Source organism: Talpa europaea (genome assembly GCF_964194135.1).
Source record: "Talpa europaea genome assembly, chromosome: 4".
In the NCBI taxonomy this organism is placed as follows: domain Eukaryota; kingdom Metazoa; phylum Chordata; class Mammalia; order Eulipotyphla; family Talpidae; genus Talpa; species Talpa europaea.
The window spans coordinates 79,303,032-79,327,239 of record NC_140070.1 but is presented as its reverse complement, the minus strand read 5'-3'; the positions used below and the strand labels follow the sequence as shown (position 1 = coordinate 79,327,239).

Below are 24,208 nucleotides of genomic sequence, written 5' to 3'. Positions count from 1 at the left end.
AATAATAGTGATGAAAAATCTAATCGTAAGATCATTTTTTTAAGGTTTATATATTCTATTTAAGTTTAAATATCTCATAGCCATATTTAAAATGAAAAATATAATCATTTTGTTCCACTATTTTGTGATTACTTTGAATGAAAAATACATTCAAATATACCAACATAGTCTCGAATATATATTTGAAAATATTTGACAGAATTAATCATATTATAGAAATATTATATTTCTATATTATATAAAATCATATTATAGAAACCTATAACAACCAACAATTTTATTAAATCAAATTGAAAATTAATCCTTAAGCTGAGAAAGTTTCATTTTACTGACAGATGCTTTACCATAAACTTTTCAAAGTTGATAACAGTAAACTAACAGAAAAATAATTTAATAGTAAACAGAAAAACTAATTTAACAGAAACATAATTTTATAAATCCATCTCTATCATTTCTACAATTCACAAGGAAACTCTGAGGTACCACATTGCTTATCCCAAACTTTATATATGGAAATTGAGGCCTGAGGGACACTATGAATTTCTTCAATATTATCCAGCTACTCAGCAGAGGTATCAAGAGGGATCCAAATCTTCCAACTCCCAGCAAAGGAGCTTAAATGCCCCACCATATACCCTGGCTTTCAGTACTCTTGCACTGGTCTCATCTATGGAATAGTCATTCATCTAAGTAGGAAAGAAGATGTTTATGCCATGATACTATTTTTCATAATTTCACAAATCATTGCATATGTACATATTAATTAGTAAGTATGTGAGAAATCCCAAGAGTTTACAAGAAAATACATTTTTGTGAGAAAAGAAAAATCAGTGTCTAGGAATTTTAAGTAGTCACTGTAAGTAAATTTATTCAGGATGTTTGCATTTGAATCTACTGGTAAGTTTAAAATTCCACCTGGGATGATTTCATAGAATCAGAGAATCTCAGAGTTAGAAAGTATTATTAAAGGTTATCTGGTTTCACCTCCTTCCCAGTATTAATTATCAAATACTGTTTACTCTAAATAGAGGAGATGGCTATTCAGCAGCATGAACTGCAACTGTTCATTGTTTATAAAACTTACAGCATTACATAAGAATTGAAACAAGCAAACCACAACTGAGATTTTGACTCAATCTCTGAAAACTGGGTCTGAACATGTGTCACTTCCTTATGCTAAATGAAACAATCCAAAGACCCCAAATTAGCATGTTTCTCCTAAAGCACAGCTAATATTAGACTAACCTCAATATTTGAAATTTGTAAACAATTTTGAAGTTACAGTCCTCTACAAAAAGCAAACAAAAAAAATTGAAGCAACCTAAGATATGTCTTAAATATATTTGAGATTAATATAACTTTGAGGGTAATTTAAACTAAGATAATCCACCAGTCTGGGCCTCCCCGGGGGCGAAACGGTTGAGCGCTGGGTTGCAAAGCTGCCCGCAGCCTCTGCAGCTCTGGTTCGATCCCCGGCTGCTCCCCGGCCACTGGAGGAGGGTCCCACATGGCGTGCAGACCTTTCCTGCTGCCCGCTGCTCCCCTCAGCAGTGTACTTCGGTCCTTCTGCTTGCTCTGCTCCCCGCTCTGGCTCTGGTGAATTCTCTCACCCTCCCGTGCTTATGACTGTACCCAGTGCTTGTATAAATAAATAAATAAATAAATAAATAAATCTTTAAAAAAAAAGATAATCCACCAGTCATTTATTGAAATTGCCCTATAAATTACAGAAATGATAGTGATCTGGAATAAAGAATTCTGATTAATATAAGATCCCTGTGTCTCCTCAGGAATCTTATCATCTAGAAAAGGAAACTACGTAAACAAGTAATTCAGAAGGAACATAAGTGTAACACTCAGGTATGTTACTGCAGTGAAACTGAGCTTTAGAAATATGAATTTACCAGCTATAGAGCTGGAAATCTAGAGGAAGATAGGAGTGTGCTCTTTTCAGACAATTGCATCAGTGAATAGGTACAGAGGTGAGGGGAACCCTATTCGGAAGAAGGAGGACTTTTAGTTTGTTGTGTGTTGGAGTTGGAATAGAAAATGTATGTTCTATTGATGTGCTCTGCTCACTCCTAAGTGGACCACTCAATATTATGCTCATTCCACTATTCCTTCCAGAACACCTTGTAGTGGAAGCAGTAAGGAAGGGGTGGACATCAGAGTCTTTTAAGAGATTAACTTGGTCGAGTTTGAGGTAACACACTTTACAGGCTATAGAACACTTAACATTTAAAGGAAGTTTTCATATGCAGGCAGGCACTCACGACATACATTGGCGCTGGCAACAAACTATGACTACTCCTCCTCACAACCTCATAAAACCTCCTCTTCAAAGAGATTTATGAATAATGTGAACTAAATAATTCATGGGATTGCACATGCCAGTCCAAATAGCCTCTTCTTTTTCAAGGTTTCAGTTTGTAGAACTGTGATCAAAAGCCTTCATCAGTCATGATAGTTGTATTTGTCCTCACTCCAAACAAACCGTATTTGCATGTGAATGTTTTTCATTGAAATGAGATATATAATATGCCAGCCAAGGCCCAACTAAAAGGCATTTTATGCCATTTAAATTCAGTCAAATTAAAGGCTGAATGCAACCTAAAAGGTCTACTCTCAGAACAGTAATTTGACACATCATAAATAAGAACAATTTTTTGTTTGTGTAGGTTCAGCACTTGTCAGAAAATTGTACACAGCCATATTAACAAAGTGCCGCCTCTTAGTAAGAAATAAACTATAAGGAAAACCTTATGTAAAGCAACAAAACACACGAACAAAAAGTGTAATATAGTGTCACTGCTTCAAAGTTGACATTTGTCACTGACATTTACAGATGATAGATGCCATTTTCACCTGCTTGAATGCCAAGAGAAATTGCCAAAAATATTTTTTTTTGTTTAAAATTCAAACTGAAAATTATACTTAGGTACAGGTGAAAACACTGATTGCCATTTCATTTAGAACAAGTGGCTTTAACTCATCAACTTAATTCTTGATTTTGTATAGTGAGAACTACAAACATTGGTGAAATTATAAACTGAACAGCCAAAATTAAATGGAAAATCTCATATGTTTGAAAACATTATAATACATTTTTAAAGACCTCAGTGATGTGGGGACCTGAATTTTTACTAAAGATTAGGAACAGATGCTATGACTAATTTCTAGCCTCACTGACAAAAATATCAATGAGTAACACAGGGGTATTTTTACATGAAAATTGATAATTACATTAGGCAAAATGCTAAAATTCAAAGATTAGAGAGAGTGGAGGAAAACAAAGCAAAACAAAACCAGAATTCCCATAATATAAATTGTCTTTATTTCTTCCATATATGACATGTATATTTTGGGCAGGTCTTACTCATTTTCTCCTGCAAATAACAAGCTCATTGTCAGTTATGTGTCTTCAATAATATTAAGAAAACATTATAAAATTGTACTTTCATGTGAACTGTCTTCACAATGACTGTAAAAGGTAATTTATTTATTTTTATATCTACATCCTTTGCATGTGCTGAAGAGATTTGAGATGCTTAGTATGACAAATATTTAATACCCCAGGTAAAATAATAATAAAAAAATAGTAAGAATAAATAAAAATCACTAGACATCAGATATCAGAATCTAAAATCTGGTCACATGCTTAGAATCAACTACCTGAAAATTTGACGGTGGAAACCAGTTGTAATTATGTCACACACCCCCCCCCCCACCAGTCAGGGACATGAAGTTTTAAGAAACTATTTTTCTAGATTCTCCTTTGGTAAAATAGAAAATCTTTCCAAAAAGCCCGTAATAACAAGTTATGATGATTTTTATGTTATATCATATCCCCCACAATTGAGTGTTGGCAAGTAAGAGGAAAATTTGAATTACTGATAATTTAATGCTTTCTTTTCAGTGAACCCTGTTAGAAAGATTAACAAAACAATAAAGGAAATATTCTTCTTTAAGAGGCAAATGATACAGATAATTTTTAAATGCTAAACAAAAAGTTACACCTTTGTTTGATAAAAATTGTAATGTATAGAGGTTTATCTCTTCTGCCAAAAGATAAAATTGAAATGTTTTTATATGATGACATAATATAATGTATCTATAACCTTAAGTATGTTTTTCTCTTTTCTATGTATATGAAATTTTCAGTGTAGATGTTATTCTCCAAATAAAGAAAAAGCAGTTAGGTAAGAGAGATATTAAATAAAATGGTAAAACAAATATATATAAGGGTAGTGACTTTCACCTTTATGAAAATTTCCTAACTATATCTATTGTATTTTTCTATGTCTCTTTTACAATAAAACTGTGTAACAAAACTTTCCAATGAATTTGGCATTTTGGTGATCTAAGAAAGAAGTGTTCAAAATCTGAGAAAAGTATTGCACAAATTAGTTCTATGTCATAACAGAGAACTAGCAATTCTAAAAATTCATTGACAATTTTATTGCTTATTTTGTTATTTAGGGGTAGAAACTGGTAAGGACTCACATGGTAGTTTTAAATATTAATATATAAAGCATATAAAACAAAGTAATCTCATCAAATGTGTAGAATATAAAATTCACTATATTAAATAGACATTTACATGTATACATATATTTTAAATATATACATAATTATAATTCTGTCATTCTACAAATATATTTTCACTAGAATATGTTGGATATGACAATTATCAGTCACTTATTATTATTTTGATTTAATAAATATATATTTTAATAGTTGTCATTGTGAAAATGAAAGAGGAATAAACAAGGATTTTTTTGGCGATGACCTAGATTTTCTTCTTTTCCTATATCAACTCGTGAATGGCTTATTTGGATATTGAGAAATGTATATATTTTTCATATTTCAGTAAGAGATGACATCAATTCTAAAGCAAATGCATTCATATGTAAATAATAATCTTACCAGTGAATATAGGAAAATATCTAATATGCTAGGGAAATTAGGACAATTCTGATGCAAAGGTGCTGACTTTATAGGAAAACAACAAAGAATGGCTTGTGGCAGAAAAACACAATATATCAGTTGGAATGTGAATGCTAATGAGAGGAAGCCAAGGGATGGGGATATAGCAATGTATATTGCAAGCAGACACTGATGAGGGCAGATGTAGAAAAATGATTATCAACTTTAGACCCCTAGAGCAACATGAATGAAATCACATCCTTGTGTTCTGGGAAATAAAACAGGCAACTTGGATAGAAATAAAGAGAGGCTTTAATTATCTAAAAGTAAATTGGGAGCAACCCATGATAATACTGAAGTGGGGTTATTATAGAACACAATGTAGAGTTAATTCAGAAATCAGTTTGTTCAAAAACATCAACAGCTGGGTTTAATAATAGACACAATGAATCAGAAATGAATAAAACCTTGAGATGGAAGATTATCTGAACAACTCTAATCATACTATTAGATTTACTGTGGAAAATAAAAAGACAAAGAAACTATAAAAGGAACTTATTTATGCGAAAATAGTTTTAAGTGACATTTTTAAGAGATAAATCTGAGGTTATACTAGAAAACATATTTCAAGGTCACAAATTTAGGTTTAATGCCACAAGAAATGAATGATATAAATGGGAAGGAATTCACTGTAAAAGAAATCAAAAAAACAAATATGAGCAAAAAATCCATATGTAACTGTAGATTACATTTTTCGGGGTCAAATCAGATTCCAATTACTTTCTTTTTTCTTAGGACTTTTGAATATAGTTTGGGGTGGTGGGTCAGATGCCAGACTTCTCAGACTGGCAACAGATATTTAATGAGCTACGTTCATAAATGGCAGAAAATTCTGTGGAACTAGGTCTAGCTAAAGGTTTCAACATGTGAAGTTCAAGAGAACACATAATAACAGTTCCAAAAAGTTTATAATCAGGAGCTGACTCCTTGCACATGTAGACAAATTGAGGACCCATCTTGAAAAGAATAGCAAAGCAACAATAGGTTTTTACCAAAAGATCAATTCTTTATTAAAATTGTCCACATAGTGTCTCTAGTCATGTTTCCAAAACACACCTATACTCTGAAGCATTCAATACCTGGATAAGAACACCAGGTCTCATCCCTTAATGAGCTGAACTTGAAGCAAGATACAAATTCTTCATCTATAATGTGGATGGCCATGGTATCTGACTTATAGATTTATAAAAATATGAAGAAATCCATAGATATTAAACATTCAGAACAGAGTCTAGTACACAGTAAGAGCACAGGAACTGTTAATTTTATTGTACCATTTAGGACCTTGTACAGAATTCATCTGTGTCCTTGCTTTCCCTTCATTAAGGACCTGGTTTTCTATTTTCACTGTTAGGAATGCATTTCCTCATATAGAAATCAGAGCTTAGTAGGCACTAAGGAAGATTTTTGAGCAAAAAAGACTGAATACCTGCAATGTATTAAATAATGTACTTAACTCTGAAGAAACAAATGATGAAAATAAGATCTTTACCAATTTGGCTCTACATAATGAAACTATTTTTTTTTATGGCCCCTATCCTTTGTATCTGCTTCAAGAAATTCAAAATATTTTTTGGCACATTAAAGAACTCTAAACAAAATGATATAAGGTACATAAGGCTCCTTTACAATAACTATAAACTGATTTATTTTACTTTGCAAGAAAGTAACTCTCCAAATGCAAAGTAGATAAGAGATCACTTTTAAAGTAGAAAATGAAAAGGACTAGTGTAAATAGATCACATAATTGCCATATAAGTGGATCTTGTATTAGACATATTTAGATTTGTTTGGCATCCACCATCAACCCAATTCTCATCTGGAGATGAGATTCCCCAGAGAAATTCTCCCTGACTAGCCGTATTCATACTTGTTATCATGAAACTTATTATCCCATCAACCTTCCCCACTCCTCTATATATAGGGTGAGGACTCTGCTTTGGAAAAGACCAATTTGATTCTCCCAGAAATATATGCTTTGATAACTAAGATTATGAGTAGTGAGAGACTCAAACCTGAAACATCTCACATGGTAGGTATGTAGTTGAAGTCAAATGAGAGAAAGAATGCAAAATAGACTAGAAAAGGGAAAGCTATGGATGATATACCTTGGTTCACTTTTTCGAGGGGCATATTTGTATGACTTCCTAGATTCTTTGGGTTTCCATTCAGTAAACATATTTTTGAGGAGGAACATGAGTGAGTCTCAGTTTCTTGAAAACTGAAAAGGTACTAAAAAGATAAACCATATTTATAACTATAAAGGTGCAGGAATGAACAATGTGTGCCAAAATTTTAATTTAAAACATTAGAAGAAAACATACCCAATATGAGGTAATTATCAACTCTGGGTAGCATTGATTCAATTATGGTGATTTTTGATGAGCAGATCCTCACACTTAAGCTTTATTAAAATAAGTTGACTGATTATAAAAAAGAATAACTATTAAAATCCCTGCATAAATTATTCAGGGCAGCAGTGACAAGTAGGACGGTTCTTACAAAGTAGTTATAAGTGTCTAGGGAATACTTTATTAGATTTTAAATGTTAGTGTTCTCGCTACACTGTATAGTGCGTAGTATAAGATTACATTATGGTGATATACAGGAATTCTGGGTTGTCCAGTTTGCACTGAATTTGAATAGGGAAAGATTTTGAAAAAGAAAGATCACTGAGTCATGAAAATTTGTTTTCTTGCTCACTGTTTCTTTTCAACTTTATAAGTCTATATCTCTTATTTCTGTCAGCTTTTCTCCTAATTGTCAAGATCCCTTGTAGCTAGGCTCTATGTGTAACTGGACAGTGAAACGCTCCAGGAACTGTGGATCAGGAATTACAATTTATTGGGAAACCTCAAACGCTACATACCAGTCCTTCTTCTACCTAAATATCAGGGAGTGACTTAAACTGCTGCCAAAAATAAATAAATAAATAAATAAATAAAATGAACAAAAACAAAACAAAAAAAACACCAGAATTGCCTAGTGGTGACCTGCCCAAATACTTTATCAGCAAAAGTAAGAGATATGATGAATGGCTGTTGTTTGAAGTCACTATGTTTTGTGGTAGATAACTAAGCTAGGGAAGATCACAGGATTTGATCAGTGAGAATGATGAATCAAATCTGTCTCTAGTTAAATTTAATTTGTCATTAAATCAATAAACAAACAACACAAAGAAATGATTGCATCAAGCAGCCCTCCAATATTTCTTCCTAGTTCCCCAACAAAACACACAAAGTTCACTGACATTTGCAGGGCAGAGAATCACGGTGTCCCTGTTTTTTTCCTTATGTTTTAAACATAATATATGAGCTGTACAAAATGACTACATGCACAAATATCATATAAAGTATTGTATAATGAACATGAAGATTACACAAGCAAGAAACAGAACATTATAAATAACTTGCCACTCTCCATCTGTTTCATACCTCTTTCATATCCAAGCTACCTGCTTTTTACACCATAAGAAAGGGGAAGGCCATGCTGATATCGACCTACTTCTATATACACAAGCAATTGCTACGCTCTATCAAAAACTACAGTTTACAATCCCCACTAAAGGAACCAACAAAAAACATAGTTTTCTTTATATTCATTGTTTGTGCATGTTACTTTACAAATTTTTTAAAATGGGTCATTTGTTTTACTCTTTCTAAGATCTTTAGTGTACACACAATTAAAACAGGGGGATGAATTTGAAACAGATTATTTTGACTATATTGAACATTTACTGCAGATAGAATAACTGGCATTTTTCAGGATTCACAGCTACATAGTCATTGAGAGGTTAACAAACTTCACAGGATAAAAAATCACATATACATGTACAATATCTAGCACTTGGGAACATTACGTGGATTCATGACACTCCCTAGATGATTATGGCTCTAGAAAACTATGAGTGAATTACAAGGAGAAAATATATTGCCTTCACTTATGGCAGATATAATCTGGCTGCGATATTGTTCACTTTAGGTGTAGAGTAGCTAAATGGAGCTACCTCCTATCTTCAGCATGAAACTTAGAGAATAAAGCAGTGCTTGACAATGAGAAGATCTCTATCACATTTAGTGTTTCATCTCCAGCTTGCAAATTAGTAACAAAGACCACAGTACTGCTCTCTTGAGAATAAATTTCACAAAGGTATAGCACTAAAGTACACAATATATTTCTTTAATTTTTAAAATGAGGAAGACAGTTTTGAGCATATGAACTAGATTTTATATGCCTCTCTGGTGATCACCTATGTGATTCTATAGCATGATGCAGATATACATTGTTTCATAATCATTGATTAACAATATTTTGGTAGATGCCACACTTAAAATAAATCTAAGACATCATCAAAAATAACTATGAGGACACTAGGGTAATAGGGGAAGCCTCAGGAGAACCCAAACCCACTGACACCTTGTTCTTGGACTTCCAGTGCCCAGAACTATGAGAAAATGAATTTTTATTATTTAAACCATCCAGTCAGTGGTATTTTGTTATGGTAGTCCCAGCAGACCAATATGGCATTTTGTATTTTTAAATATTTAATTTTATGATAGGAAATAAAATATTACTTACAAAAATATATCCATGTATTTCATTTACTGATTATTTAAATATGTACTGAGTGCCTATTCTGTTCAATGTACTTGTAAAACACTTGGAATCCAGAAGTGATCCTAAGGTTAAAATGTTCTCGTTCTCCCTTGATCTTTTCTCTTATATATAAACTATTGGAGTATAGTGTTCAATTCACTGTTTGCTTGTTTGTTTCATAGTTTTATTATTACTATATTACAGAGTCTCATACTGGTATATAGTCAAAGAACTCATAATGATGACTTAAATATTGCATTGTTTTCTGGTGATTACTTATATAGAATGTGAATTATTTAGTTTCATTAACAGTTATATTTTTGTTAGCATTAGGTCTATTAAAATTTTCTATCACTTTTGTACTAGCACTTTGTTTTAAATCATAGAAACAATTTAGAAACTTTTATTTCACGTATATATTTTAATAGCATATTTTTATTGAGGTCATCTTGACTTACAACACTGTATGTAACTTAGGGTACATCTTAACACATCTTCAGATGTATGTTACCACACCACACCAAGGCACCTGTAATCCACCATAGTCCACTGTGTCCTTTCTCCCTTTTGCTCACCATCACCAACCTCTTGCTCTGGCAGCCTCAATTCTATGGGATTTTAATTTTATCTGTTCCTTTGTTTTTCTTCTTTTCCACATATGTGTGAAATCATGTGATCTTTCTTTTTCTCCTTCTGACTTGAGAAATTTTAGAAACATTTGCATTCATATGTTATTTTTCTAGGGAGTAAACAGTGGGGATAAGTTGGGGTGAAGGACGAGAAAACACCCATTTAATCTGCATCATCAAAATAAGTTTAATGAGCTTGCCACAGGGAAAATTAGAATTGGAATTGCACTGCAGTAAGCCTATACACTTATCTTATCAGGTATGAAATATAGGTTGGTTAAAGAAACCGTAATGACCTCTGGTCCTTGGAGTAGAAAATAACTGTTGATGAGTAACAAGAGGTAGTTTTTTAATCATTGATTGTGTATAAACAGAATGCCTTAGATCAATTGATAGTTAAATTGATGTCTTCATCAGAACACACTTCCAAATAAGAAATTCAATAGGGCAAAAATATTATTAAAACTGCAGATAGAACTAATTAAAACAGAAGGGTTGGGATTTAAAATATTTAAATACTCTCTAAAAATTAGAACATGCTCACTCTTTTCCTCAATATTTTCTACAACAGGTTATATGACCTATCTTTTTCTTTCTTTAGCAGTTACAACACCTTCTTTTAGAATCATAAAATCCATAAAATCCAAATTTCTCAAAATGTGTGAGTCGACTGACCTTACTATATATAGAGTTGATGCTCATGCAAAACATGCCCTGAAAAAAAAGCATGTAGGGTTGACTCTCAGTGCTGGCCTAATTGGGCCTGCTGCTGTTGGCACACAGTCTAAGGAAACCAAGCCTTTTTGTCTGAAAGCTACACCCTCTTGCAAGGACTACAATAACCTACCTGAAACTGCCTGCCATAGAAAAGGCACCTTTTTTTAATTTCTAGTCTTTGCTTTGCATAAATGGAGCAAATAGCTCATTCTTTTAGTGAAAAGTAGCCATCAAGAAGGCCTCCCCGGTGGCGCAGTGGTTGAGCTCTGGGCTGCGAAGCTGCCCACGGCCTCTGCAGCGCCGGTTCGATCCCCGGCTGCCAGCGAGGGTCCCACATGGTACACAGACCTCTCCTGCCGCCCGCTGCTCCCCTCAGCAGTGTACTTCGTCAGTCTGCCTGTTCTGCTCCCTGCTCTGGCTCTGGTGAATTCTCTCACCCTCCCGCGCTTCTGACTGTACCCAGTGCTTGTATAAATAAATAAATAAATCTTAAAAAAAATGTAGTCATCAAGAATATTACCCATTGTCTCATAAAAGTTAACCTCTCCTGACAATCAAGTGTACTCCTAACTGACAACGGGAACCATGTCACATATTGTTACATGTACTGATAGTATAAGGATACTGACTGATCAAGAAATGGGTATAATTGAAATGGAGTGACTTGGTAAATTAAAATGAAACTGACCACTTATGTTTATGAGGACACTGATAAAATAAACATGTGAGGCAAGGATAGATAAAACCTTAGCTGTGTTGAGAATTGAAATCTCCCAAATCAAACATGTGACTCTGATACTACACTCTGAAAACAGTATAAAAACAGGAGCGGAAATAATCCAATCTGAAATGCTTTGGACACCATGCCGATGGGTCCACAAAGTCTTCCCCAGGTTTTGGTAATGGCCCTTGGAAGCTTCACCGGGAGGAATAGCTCTCCCCTTCCTGAGAGCTGATGCAAGAGGGGATGCTCAAGACACAGATAATAGGCATTCACTTGGTGTAGGTCTCCAGAAACCTTACCTGAGCTGTTTGCACCACCCTCCCCTTATATCACCAATTGAATTATAAGGTTGCATTATTATTAGATGTATTTTCCCCGATAAACCATAATGTAATTATATACTATTGACTTGATACTATGTGAAATATCTCCACTCAGGTGAAAGTTAGTATACACACACTGTTTTTGTCTCAGCTGCTAGGAAGCACCATTTTGGTTGTTAGACACAATTTTGTTCTACTTTCAGACAGGTAATCATGACAATGATATCCACTGTAAATATCTCTCCATCCTCTTTGTGTCTCCCCCTGTTTTCATTGTCATCTAATTATATCAATCCTTTAGAATGCTATCATACCTGTATCTTAATTATTTTTAAAGATGTATTTTTTATGCATACGTAAACAATGCACAGGCTGGAGGTATGGGGGTGGTGGTGAAAGGATTCACCAGAGATGAGTGGGGAACCAAACAGGTGGATCTACTGAAATATACTGTGGAGGGGAGCAGCAGGCAGACAGGAGGGGTCTGCCATACCAAGTGGGTCACCTCCCTGGCCAGAGATCAAACTCATGCAGTGCTGCAGTGGCTGCAGAAAGCTTCAGAGTGCTGCAACTCTAACCCCTTGTGCCACCAGGGAGACCCACTTGTATCTTAATGATAACAGTCATCAGGACTTCACTTAGGTATTACCAGAAGTAGTACTTCACATCAGTTACTACCAGAACCTACAATGTCAACTACATCATGTAAACTTTTGGTCTCCAAACTAGTCAGGTCTGAAATTTTACAAATGTTGAAATATATACCTTTCACTGTACTTGCTATACTTTCATTATTCTACACAGAAACAGCTTCTCTCTCTCTCTCTCTCATTCACACACATACATACACACAGCGACCCAATAATCTAAATCCCCCAGGCCAGTCACAGAGATTCCCGCTGTTCATTCCAAATATTTTCCAGAATATACTTGTTTTTCCATTCCTGTCTCCCTCACCTTACAAACTTCTCACTACTTCATAAATTACTTGGTATTTCATATGTGTGTCTCCTAGGAAGAATTATGCCTTATACATCTTTATATTCTTCACAGGTAATGCCTTTAAGAAGAATTGGATATTATTAGCTCCTTCTACACCTTCACGATTCCCTCATAAAGGATTTAAGCGGGGAACAGAACAGGTAGATTGACCGAAATACACTGCTGAGGGGAGCAGTGGGCGAGACAGGAGAGGTCTGCCGCACCACGTAGGATTCTCGACCGCAGGCCGGGATCAAACCCGTGCAGCAGAGGCTGTGGACAGCTTCTCCATACCACGCTCAACCGCCTGCGCCACCAGGGGAGGCCCGCATCTTATTTTTTAAATCAAATTTATACCACACACCACACCTTAGAAATTTCTGAAGAACAGCTCTAAATAGTTTATGACCCAACAATTCCTTATTTTCAATGCAAATCAATATAGTTTTCCAACTTAAAGTTTCAAACTTTCTCCACTTATTTAACCCATCCCTCAGTAATTCTGGATAGTCTGTTCCTGTTAACTGTCCTGAACTACTTCATCATATGGGTTTCCTCTATGAGGCCTCCACCCTCACTTCATGTTGTATTTAATTCTGTGTGTGCATGTGTGTACGTGTGTGTGTGTAGTCGAGACTCTTAGATTAAGCCAAGTAGTTCTGTAAAAACATCCAGAGAACAATGCGTATTTTAACCTCGTATTTTCGCATTGACCTCTTAAGTCATCTGCCTCTTATTTTCACATTTACATACTAATACTTTTTACTTTGAAATGTCTTCCTTTATATTCCTCTTTCAATAAGTAGAAGAAAACAAGTCAAGTATTGCTTATTAATCAATCATAAATTCCATATACTTATTTCCTTAAGAATGTGAAAATATCAAATGTCCTTCATGTCTCCTCGAATTACATTATTTCTAATAAATGTCCCAGTCCGGCATGAAACAGAAATCCATTCTATTATATTTTTTCACTTATTACATTTTTGCTTACTTCTGTGTCACCATTACTTCTATGTCCACAATATTTATTCCTTTGCGTCAGTCTCTAAATTTATAAAAAGTCAGATTATCAATAATATTTGAATTATTATACTGCATTGTTTTAATTTTTCCAACTATCAATCAAGTTGAATTTTTGAGTTTATAGATAGTAATAAAAGTTAGGGAGGCTAAATTTTTGTTGATCCACTAAATGTAAATATCAAACATATATATTTTTTATTTTTATAAATGCAATACGATTTCAATACAGCTGATAGTTATTTGAAAGAAATATAACATTTGAAATAGATATTTGATGGCAAATTAAAATGTTCTAAACTAACTTGACACAGTTGATGATTTAAAGTGGTCAGAAGTGATTTGTAGATGCTAAATATTTTACATAATTACTACACTTCACAAATAATTTTAAGGCTGACTATTGGGAGCACTCCAATATTAATACTTCTTGACATATAAATCAGTATTCATTATCAAAGGTAGTGTCACCAATCACATAAGCCTTAAAGATATATGTTGAAAATATATTTCTAAATATTTAAAATTTCATTAACATTTTAATGACACTAACCATGCTGTTATAAAAGAAGTATATAAAAGGCAATTGAGATGGTAAATGAGGCTATCATACTGATGTATTTTTCAAGATGCACATAATTAAAGTCACCAGAAAGTAAAAGAAAATGAGGTAAAAATAAAAACAAAATAAATAAAAACACTAATAAAACTTCAAAAACTGTAGTCTTCAATGTTAGAAATATAATTAGATGTAAGACATAGGAAAATGTATTATAAATCTGTGAATTCATGCAGCTGGCATTTGGGCTATAATCAACAGCTGCTTGCATACTTCATGTATCAAAATATATGTAGTTATATGTATAGAACAGAGTTTGATAGCATATTTATATTTAAATCTCTAAAACCAAGTAAAATTATTGGATTGTTTAATTTGAGGCTTCTTATTATAATCATTATGATCTCTCAGTAAGAGATACAATGTTTATAATGCAAAGTGCATTTAAAGCATGTACTGACATGCTTTTAGAACATCATTTTACTTCAAGGAATAGCCAGTGGCTACCGTGGTGAACAAGGCATGTCTTTGTGTATCCTAAAACCTACATTTGGAAGTTATTGATATGAGAGAGACCAAAGTCTAAGATGCAAGGGGATGTGGCTATCTGGTGTCTGTGACAAATGCACCTCCATATTTTAGAGTAATGGGTCTCCAACAGTGATATACAAGAGTCAAGTACACAGTAGAATCACTGTGGGTCTGTTGAAATGCAGATTCTGATTGAGTAATTACGAGGTAATCTGGATATTTGGCATTTCTTACAAGATCCTGGACTTTTCTGATGAAGCTTGTTGGGAGCCATTTTAAATCGTAAGTATCCAGAAAATGTTCCAAGTACAAACACCCTAGAATTCATTGTACACGTGTCTTTGAGTCATTTCAGATCCTAACTGAAACTCTGCTCTGGTTTTCCCACTGCTAAACCAGTAAGTAATTATATTTAAGGAAACAGATGCAAAATCCACTCATGATCTACAAGGAAAGACTTCTCTTATGTAAGATGTGGGTGTGGTGTAGAACAACAGGAGAGCGACCAGAGTCAGTACTATCTGCATCACTATGTTAATTGAGGAATACAAAGAAATCCAAGAATTCCAAATTTGTGCAAATTCTTAGGTCATTAGGGAGAAGTGATTGTCAAGTAGGAAATGAGCATATTTTACTTTATAGTTTATTAACATGATTTGCAATTCGTTCATATTAAGTTCTATTGTTGTGAGCTTCCATTTGTTTTCTTTTCCCACACCTTGTAAATTTTAGACCTGCCTTGTCCATTGGTATGAAACATTGTGTTGATATGCTCCTGTTATAGTCAAGAGAAACTAAACTCAGGGTGACTGAGGTGGGTAGCTCTGTGCTACAGTACAGACACACACACAGAGGCAAGTAGATTTAGATCCCAATATCATCACACATTGAATAATCATAGTGATTACTTATTCAAGCATTTATTCTCAAAAAGTCATATCTTATAGGACTAAAAGGAAAAGACAATATATTAGGATAGCTGGTCTTTATTAACATTCACAGTATTCCTATGTAACTGAGAGAAGCAAGAATACAGTTGAAAGTACGAAGAGATTTTTTTTTAATTGCCGTAAGATTGGTTCACTCTTACCCTAGGCAATCCTAGCATTTTGTCATATTAAATATACTATAATTATTCAGTTAAAAGAATTTGACCTTCAATGTCACAAAGGATAAATCAGTCATATTCTAGTAAACAAACTCCAACTTTATATTTTGCTTTTTATGTAATCATTAAAGCATAAAATGTTGTTATAATATCAACGGAATTCATGACAATAAGAACAGAATCAATATTTTATGTTTGAAGTTATTAGATTTCCACTAAATGTTCTATTCATCAAAAAGACTCACATAGCTATATTGAATTCATTCTGCTTTTAACCTAAGACGGAGAGAGCATCATAGAAGCAAATTAGACAGCCATAAAGAACAATATCATCTAAGTATAATTCTAAATAAACACACTAAGAAACTTTAATACTTTTAGATGGAATCATGAACTATAAAAACTATTTTGCACCCTAAAACTTCTCTGCATGGAAAAAAATAGAAAAGTTAAATTATTTAGGATGTTGCCACTTCTAAGCTATACCTTGGTGGTCATCTTTCCTATTACCTAAATGACAGTCACAGTAAAAATATTTTTATTCTGTTCATATTATTTCACCCACACTGCATAAGTATATTGGGATAATAAACCCTGCAGTTGCTTCAAAATAACTTCTTTACTTAATCATAAAGGGGAGAAATTGTTGGCACATATTCAATAAGACATGAGATTAGTTTTACCTTTGGGCATGTTATTCACACTCACCAAAATCTCCTAGATTTGATGATACTTTTATTTCCTTATAATTCTACCATTATTGTGGAAGTTAAAAAATAAAGAACGTCATTAAATAATCCTCTTGAAACAATATAAAAAAGAAAGACAAACAAAAATATCTTTAATAAAGCAGAATTTGGTGTCCTCTGCATTAAAGAATGCCAATTTGGTTCTTATTTAAAAAAGAAGCTTTGCAGTCAATATTATCTTGGCAATTATTACAGGCATCAAATAAAATATAAGAAAAACAGCATTCTTGCAATTCTTATGTAGAAATGATTATTTTTAGCTACCTTAAATTATATATTCAATATATACAATTTCAACTGAGAATATAAAAATGAAACATTTTTGTGTACTTTCATTTCTGATTGGTTTACACCTTCACATACCACTCTGCTGAAACTAGCTTCCTATAATGCTTAACAGATAATCTGAAGAAATATGGAAAATTTCTGTTAAAGAATTCTATCACATTGTAAAATGTGGGGGAGATAACCTAATAGATTGCTGGAAGGGAAGGGACTAAAATGTCCTCTCTCTATTTAGAAAGGCAAAGAATTTAAAGGAAGATTTTTTGAAAAAGATTTTTTTCCTGTTTTGGTCAGTCAGTCAAGACTGATCAAATTAATGATTTTTTTCCAATCTCTTTTTCTACCAAATATTTCACTGCTTTATTATTCTGGGTTTTTAGTGCTCACTCACTCCTGTAATGGAAGCGGGTGTTCAGGCAGACTATGACTTTTAGCTGTATCATTTAATTTTTCAGCTGAGCTTCAGGTAATAAATCTGTTGTCAACCTGTCTATTTGTGTCACTCTGAGACACATGAGGAATGAAGCTGTGAGAAAAGCAAACCAAAGCGCATTCCTTGCTTCATGGCTAAAAGCAACAGATCAACAGCTAAATAAAAATGCCTGCCTCTTATACATTGCAAAGTGCATGAGCCCTTTAGCACATTTTTTTCTCTACTTCCAAACAAGCTCTCTATATGAAATAGATTGGGCATTTGCATAAACCTGCTATTCAGTTTTTGCAATGACTTTAACCCAGAAATTACTAATTAGTGAGAAGCAATGGATCAAATATTTGGAATTCCATACGTAAAATGTGATAGTTAAATTTTTTGCTCTGTGATAATAGGCAGCTAAATAGGTTGGCAGAGTTGGGGGGACAGTGGACGAAAATTTTCAGAAATTTATTATGAAAATTTTAGAAATCATTTGACTCCACCAGTGTCAGTTTCATCTCCAGCAAAATGAAGCAGATGGATTTAGATGATTTCTAAGGTCACTTTCAGCTCCAATAAACTACGCTTCTCTTACATCATAAATCACATGCTGCCTTTCACTCACATATGTGACTTAAAGATGATTATCATTTAGAGAAAGCTGCATATTTAAGGTATGGTACTAACTCTGCAGTGTAATTCAATGTGCTTGTTAATTTTTTTTTTTTTAATAGATGGGAAATTCTTCAACCTCACCTGCAGCACTTAGCTTAAAGATTAGGCAGAAGTGCTTTCCAAAATATACTTGCAAAAACTGATAATCTTATCTCTCTATATTAATTTAATTTCGAATGTAATCAGCATGCCTAATGAACTGTAAATCTCACACCTGCCTCTGGACCCTACATGGTAACACCAAATCAGGGTGCATCTTCCCTTCCATGCACTTTGTTACTAAGGTAAATTTTTGCTAATAGTGGCCAGTCATGAAAATCACTGCCTATATTTAGGCCCCAATGTGACAAAATCTATTCTTGTATGCAGTGTTAGAATTTCTCATGACATGCTGAGCATTTATTTACAGGGGCTGTCCAGCATCTAAAAGAGCTCTGTTAACATAAACAAGACTTCAGGTTCTTCTCATTTACTGTCTGATGAAAATCAAATAACAGTATGCATGCCAATGAAGAACCATGCATTTTTCATACATGTTGTTCCTTTTCACTCCTTCCAACACCAGTATTCTCTGAAGTGATTACACAGTCCTCTATCTGGAACCTTATCCCCTGGGTGGCAAGAGGCCAAAGGAACATGAGCTTGAACTGACCTTTTGAAAGTTTGATTGCACAATTTTTGCATCCTCGGAAGCCTATCAAGCTACCTCCAAAAAGCAAGCAAAATTCATGAATCAAGAAAACAGAGAAAGAGCAAAGCGCTAAGTAGAGAAATATTTTTTAATTCCTCTAAATTTAAATAGTGCCTAAAGCAAAGTTCTGTTAAAATGATAGGGGAAAATGTTGTGAGTGTGTGTCTGCCAATTATATTTCAGAGTATATGACAAAAGTAGACCTTTTACAGGTATTCATCCTGTCATTCAATAAACATTTATGGAGCAGTACCTATATGCTAAGTGCCCTAATTAACATTAAAGGAAGCAATCTAACAACATAACAAATTCAGCATACATAAGTTACTGGAGACCAATTATGTATGGGATATTCAGTTATTGACAAAGGGTAGTTTGCTTACCTGTCACAAAGAAACAAGCCACTCCTTTTGTTAAATCTTAAAGAGCAGTCCTTATCATTTCTCTAGATCCTTCATCAAAATGCCACCAATTTAACCCAAGATCATTGTCTACTTTTATTTCACATGATAAAAAATATTTATGAGTCATCCTTTACTAGAAATGTAAAGAATTTTTGGAATTTTACTGATTTAAACTGATACCTTCACTTTTCTTTTTTTTACAAAATATAGGTTTAGGGTGCAAATGGAATTAATCAAAAAGTATTCTTTATAGGACATTGCCCTGTGTCTAACAAAAGCTTTTAAAAATGTATCTCTTTGTGTTAATAATAAAATTGTTTATTTTATTATAAATATAAACATAAAGGTAGCTGTATGTTTTCCAAAGAAAATATTTGGAATCGAGATTCCAAAGGCTTTTTCTTTTCTTCTTTATATTTGAAACTATTTTATGAATATTTATATTGGCTTACTCCTGGTATTGAGTAGATTGTGCATGTTTCAAATAACAAAGTGACTATTTGTTCTACTATTTAAAACAATTTACAAATACTCAATATAGAGGGACATGGCACTGTGCAAGAATTCTTCAGGAAGAATAACAAAATCTGAGGTTTTTATTCAAATTCCAAAATAAGGCCAGCTGACAACAAGTGATTTACTAATAGTGGTTATATAAAAAGCTCAGTGCAGCCCCAGGCAGCCTGCAGCCACGGTGACTGCCTGACAAATGGCAGCGCTCAGGCTGGGTCTGTGATTGGAAGCAATCCCTGAATTAATCGGAAAGATTGTCAAAGGCACTACCATTCCCCCAAAGTGGAAACAGGCATAATACAATCTAGAAATTGGATTCCTACGAAAAATGCACAAGTCAAGTTAGCAAGAAGTTATCGTGTACCTATTGTGTCCCAATTTTGTTCAAAGTGCTCCATGGGATAGAAAATAAATACTGTATTTGTCATGTTCTCCTCACGGGAGCCTGCAATCTTATTAGAGAGAAAAGATTTATATACATAAGACAATCAAAGACCAGGCTCATCTCTCAAACCCCACATACCCAGTTGATTCGGGTCCATTCCCACAGGCTTTTCTCCAACTCTTGGAATGTGTAATGCTCCTTCCCTCTTTAGTTCCTCTGCACATGCTTAGCCATGTGCGCTCTTATTTTTCCATTAGAATGACGTTCAAATAATGCTTTCTCATAGAAATTTCCCTGACTCTTCCCTCCAACAGAATCTAAATTAGCCCCTCCTGTTTTATTCTTTTACAGTGTCCTCTATATTACCTTCCTATGATGTATCACATTTAATAACTATATTTAATTTAGTGTTATTGATTTTACATCTGCTTTACAATTTAATCGCATAATCTCTACAGAGACAGAAAGGTGTCTTATTTGTTAGGCATTATATCTCTTAACATTACCATATGAATTCTTAAATTCAGCCCTATCTATAAATGTTCCAGCTAATCCTTTGTTGTGAGAACTTTCCTATACATGGTAGGAAGTCTAGAAGCATCCCTGACTTTGTCCACAGATGCCATCAGCCTCCCCTTAGATGTTACAGGCATTGACAAATGTCTCTTAGAGGGAAAAATTGACCCCATTTGTGATCTATCATCCTACATTAGTGATCAACATATAATATACATTAAACAAATCTTACTGAATGAATTATTGAATGATTGAATGAACTGATACAAGCCTTATATAATCAAAGGCTAAACTGTGAGTCTTAATGTTAAGTTGCCAAATTCATTGGAATTTTGTTAGAATTAAGTGAGATAATACATGAAAGAACTTTGGTTCAATTCTTAATACAAGCTAAATGTTCACCAAATCTTCAGTGGATAATTACCAATTATTATTATGGATGAACTTTATTAGAAGACCTTGTGAAGCAAACATAGATTATTGACCATTATTAAAAATTCTTTTTTTTAAAGATTTTATTTACTTATTTATACAAGCACTGGGTACAGTCAGAAGTGCGGGAAGGTGAGAGAATTCACCAGAGCCAGAACAGGGAGCAGAGCAGGCAGAAGGACCGAAGTACACTGCTGAGGGGAGCAGCGGGCGGCAGGAGAGGTCTGCGCGCCATGTGGGACCTTCCTCCTGTGGCCAGGGAGCAGCCAGGGATCGAACCAGCGCCACAGAGGCTGCGGGCAGCCTCGCAACCCAGCGCTGAACTGCTGTGCCACCGGGGAGGCCCCGAATTATTACAAATTCTTAAACAGAGGCGTGATGTATGAAAGCAGCTATTTTAAGAAGTTGATCTAACTTAGCATGATGTTGGGTGGTTAATGGATAAGGATCCCCATTATTAGCATCAATGAGAGACTACAGGCATGAGAACTTGTTAGTATAAGCATGAAATTGGAACTCTGATCCAGGACGAATTGAAAGCCACTGCTCTGAAAATAGACCAAGACCCTCATGAATTCTAGGACAGCCAAATATTTTAGATAGTGAATAAGTTCCTGAACTAAGAGGAGACCAATGAAGGTGACCACATTCTCCTTCACTCTTCCATTACTTAACATTCCCATGGCTCACTGTCTTTGTACAGTCCCGGTACATCATCTTCCCTCCAATTTCCTCCCTTTAAACCAGAACAAAATATCCCTTTTCTCAAAAAAAGACTGGTTTAACATTATTGAGCTATATGGATCTCTCAGAAACTGAATTTCTCACTTGTCAATTTCATGTAAATCACTGTTTAGCATAATATTCTATTATTCCTCTTTCATATTTTTGTGTATTTGTTTGAGTAGAACTGGGGTATAGGCCAGAGATGTGGGCAGTAAGATTCACCAGAGACAGAGGGGGGAGCAGAACAGGTAGATTGACTGAAATACACTGCTAAGGGATACAGGAGGCAAGGAGAGGTCTGCTATGCCTTATATGGGTTAGCTTCCTGGCCGGGGATGAAGCTCAGAATGTAGCAGTGGTAGCACTGAGACTTCACCCCTATGCCACCAGGGAGGCCCCCTCTTTTATTTTTGGTAAGTCCTTGTGAGGTTAGACTCTATGTTCCTCCCCTTTTTCGTATTCCAAGAAGAGTCATACATATATAAAACAATTCTTAAACATTGTATTCTTTACTTTTTGACATATGATATCAAAGATATAAAGAAGACATAGATCAGCTAGTAGAACTGTTAGAAAATTCATAATTTTTCACGATAAATAGTCATATGCCGCTTGTCTAATTTTAGTGATGGGGATATCACTAGTTCACCATACCTCACTTTTGAAAACCTGTTCTTGTACATTTCTTCCAAGTTATACTAATATATTCAAAGATGCTTTGTGCAGCTTCTCATACCCATAAAGAATATTTCTTTAGTTCTTATCCTTCACTACTGACTATACATTTTTCCCTTTTAAATTTGCTTTGTATTTGTTCTAAACTGTTCCTTGATATGTAGATATTTTCCTGAAATTTGAATTAATACTTTCTTATGACTAAGGAATTACTGGGGTCCTTTTAATCATTTTTAATTTACTCTTAGCTCAATTTATTATACAATGATAAAATCTCATTTTATTCTATAATTTGTGGCTTCTCTCTAGCTGTATTACACAAAGTAGCTTCTCTAATGTCATTCTCCTCTCTTTGCATTAAACTGTCTTTATTTCCTCTGAAGACTTGAATGGCATTATTTACATGGGGTAGATACTATGAATGACATAACATTAGTATATAGAATGAAGAGAACAAGTGAAAATTATGCTCAGGTTCCTGCTTTATCAGCTATTTCGTTGGAATTAACCAGATAACAATCTATAAATCTGTAAAATCATTCCTAAATAAATACATGCATACATATTAATGTACACATACATATATACACACTGTAGGTAGAAGACAGTTTAACATGTCTTTAAAAATGAACAAAAGTGTCAATAAATATCAATATATATGAACAGTGTTGTGACAACTGAAAAAAGTAATTCAACCTTAGGCTGTTTTATTATTAGTGTCCAGGTGGACATGGGGAGCTGTAGTCCCATGCCACTGTTCATTATATAGACAACAACTGAGAGTTGTATAGTTTTGAATGCCACACTCTTAAGGTAATGAAAAAGGGCGCAGAGGGGTGGTATTCAAATGATGAACAGGATGACAACGAAATGTTAAAGCAACTGGGAATGTCTAACTTGAAGAGATAAGATATTTGAAAAGGAAAAGCAGTTTTCAGTGGGAAGGATTGTGATATGGAGGAGGAATAATATACGTTCTTTATGAATAGCCTGTAATAGGCGTAAAAGGATTCTTTGGGAAGAAACTGAATGTTGACTTGATGGAAGGAAGTGTTTCCGATGGTCAGTGCAAACTCTAGATGGAAGGCCTTGTGATACTGAGAAATCATTTTTTTTAAAGATTCACTTATTTATGCATACAAGAGCTGGGGTGCAGGCCAGAGATGAAGGGGTGGAGGGGTGGTGGTGAGAGGATTCACCAGAGACAGAGTTGGGAGCAGAACAGGCAGATCCACTGAAATACACTGCTGAGGAGAGCAGCAGGCAGACAGAAGAGGTCTGCTGTGCCATGTGGGTCACCTCCCTGGCCAGGGATTGAACTCATGCTGCAGTGGCTACAGATAGTTTCATAGTGCTGCGTCTTAACTCACTGCACCACCAGTGAGGCCACGAGAAATCACTTTGAATAATAATTACTGATTTCTAAATCTCACTACTCTGACCCAGGTGCAATAATCAAAATTATTTTTAAACTATATTTTCAGTAAACAGAGAGTTTATGATAAATTATTAAAAAGAACATTCAAACCTTTAATCTCAAAGCAGAAATATATTTTAAAAAAACA

The 24,208-nt window shown here is 34.3% G+C and overlaps 1 protein-coding gene across 7 annotated transcripts in view; it reads right to left on the bottom strand.

The window, feature by feature from the left end:
• The window catches only part of CADM2 (cell adhesion molecule 2), a gene marked incomplete at both ends in the record, with an annotated part of 963,012 nt that overhangs the window by 292,006 nt on the left and 646,798 nt on the right, over positions 1-24,208 (bottom strand). The gene's annotated exons all lie outside the window — the stretch shown is intronic.